The following is a 2,735-nucleotide window of genomic DNA, read 5'->3' on the forward strand; positions in this document are numbered from 1 at the left end:
TTCAATAGATTCTCCAATAATTTCATTTATATTCATGGAATAGTCTACTACTCTTATTGTTTAGGCCCAAACATGTATGTGTGTGTGTGTATTTTATAAATATCCATTGGAAATAATCCGTTCACCGAAAATCTCTTCAAGTCGCGCGTTTTCGTCCTGTGCATCACCATGGCGCTACTTCAAGAGGTTTTCGTTGAACGGATTATTTCCAAGGGACTTTGGCCACCAAGATCACCTGATTTAACACCTCCAGACATTTTTTCTGGGGAGTAAGTAAAGGACCAGCGTACAAGAATCACCCGAAAGCCATTAAATACTTACTGCGGAGAGACTTTGTGAATACCCTGTATTATATTTCTTTCAATAGATTCTCCAATAATTTCATTTATATTCATGGAATAGTCTACTACTCTTATTGTTTAGGCCCAAGTCATCCCTGTTCATTTTTTCTTAAAATATTTCAATGCTTCCTGTCATTGGATTGCGGCAATAATGGAGGAGTCAATTCAATGGATTATCATCGATTATATCGACCCATTACTTATTTCAATCCGATACTTGTTTTCTTTTCTGATAGACCACCAACTGTACACTCAATAAACAAAGTGAAAAACGAACAAAGAACTAGACATGCACACATAAGCAAGTGTGTCTTGCTTGTGTCTTCTTTCTATGCAGTTGTGTTTGCTTATGACTTCCTTTTATACAAGCATGTCTTGCTTGTTTCTTCTATACATGGAAGTGTGTCTGGCTTGTGTCTTCCTTATATGCAAATGTGACTTGTTTATGCCTTCTTTATAGATGCAAGTGTTTCTTGCATGTGTCTTCTGTATATGCAGGTGTGTCTCGCTTGTGTCTTCTTTATATACAAGTGTGTCTTTCTGGTGTTTTCTTTTTAGGCAACAATGTGTTCCTCCCGTCTTTTTCACATGGAAGTGTATCTTGCTTGTTCCTTGCTTCGGTCTTCTTTATTTGTAAGTGTATCTTCCTTGTATTCTCTTTCTATGCAAGGGGGTCTTGCTTCTGTTTCTTTATTTGCAAGGGTATCGTACTTGTGTCGTTTTTATATGCATTTTTTTTATCTTGTTAGTGATTTCTTTATAGGCAAGTGTTACTTGCTTGCGTGTTGTTTATATTCAAGTGTGTCATGCTTATGTCTTCTTCATATCCGTCTATTCATTGCTTGTGTCTTCTTTATATACAAGTATCTCTTGCTTATGTCTCCTTTAGATGCAAGTGTGTCTTGCCTGTGTCTGCGCTATATACAAGCGCGTTTTGCTTGTGTCTTCTTTCTATGCAAGAGAGCCTTGCTTGAGTCTTCTTTATATACCAAACGTGTTTTCATTACATCCTCTTTATATGCAAGTGTGTCTTGCTTGTATCTTCTTTAAATGCGAGCGTTTCTTGTTTGCGTCAACTTTGCATGCAAATGGGTCTTGCTTGCGCCCTCTTTAGATGGAAGTGTCCCTTGCTTCTATTTATCTGTAAGAGTATCTTGGTTGTGTCTTTTATATATGCAATTGTGTCTTGCTTGTATCTTCTTTATATGTAAGTGTTTCGTCCTTGAATCTTCTTTATATGCAAGTATGTTTTGCTTGTTTAAATATGTATGTGAATCTTGCTTACGTCTTCTTTCTAAGCCAACATGTCTTGCTTTTGTTTTCCTTATATGCAAGTGTCTTGTTTGTGTTTTCTGTATATGCAAGTGTGTTTTGCTTGTGTCCTCTTGATATGCAAGTGTTAACTTGTGATTTGAAGCAAATTTGGCAGTTATTTCTATCAAGTTAATTGAACACGTAAAGGCTCCCTCGATGGCTCACCATATGTGTATATATTATGTAGCTTTCCGACTAAATACAAAATTATATAATTTTATCTATAAAACTATTGTGAATTACGGATACAACATAGCAATATCGATATTAGGCAAAACGTGAAAACAGTAGCACATGATGAATACTTGAAAGACATATTCTGTAAAAGAACGCACATTCTTCGAATATTAGAAAGCCTTGCCTAAAAGTCATTAGAATTCTTCGGTAATATATGTCTGAATTCTTGACGTAAACCTCATCAAGTTGGTCTCCTGTGTCCTAGGTTATATAGCTCCAGAAGGCTGATTAATCAGAATAGTGTACTCACTTTGAATATATTTATAAATCGACTTAGAATAAACTAAAGCAGACAGACATTGAAAGGCCATTAAAGCAAATCACCGACAACATAACAAATATAAAAACAAACAAGTAGTGTAATGTATTGATCTTGGTCAAACAGTGTTAACATCAAATATCAATAGGAACAAAATTATGTGGGAAAGTAAAACGCACGAAATGATACTCTAGCCCTCTTAGAACTTCAAACGTAAACATTTTGAACCTTAAATAGAAGAATAAATATCCAATATAACAGTCCGACCAAAGCTGTATATATATATATATATATATATATATATATATATATATACGCACACATATACATATCATTATACGATGTAGAAGCGAAAATCAATAGTTAAAACAATAAGTAATAAGTACCTAATAAAGGATTTAGAGTAATTGCGAGGTAAATAAAAAAATACAAAGGATAATGCTGAATACATTCAAAATCACTTTTTCGCTATTCATTCATCATGCGAAGTCTTAGTTTCACCATTTCCTTGAAATAGAAAAGTGACATTTTAATAAACTGTATACTCGAATATACTTTTGTGTATGAGTATATATACATATATA

The sequence above is a fragment of the Octopus bimaculoides genome, chromosome 1 (genome assembly GCF_001194135.2).
Source record: "Octopus bimaculoides isolate UCB-OBI-ISO-001 chromosome 1, ASM119413v2, whole genome shotgun sequence".
Lineage (NCBI taxonomy): Eukaryota > Metazoa > Mollusca > Cephalopoda > Octopoda > Octopodidae > Octopus > Octopus bimaculoides.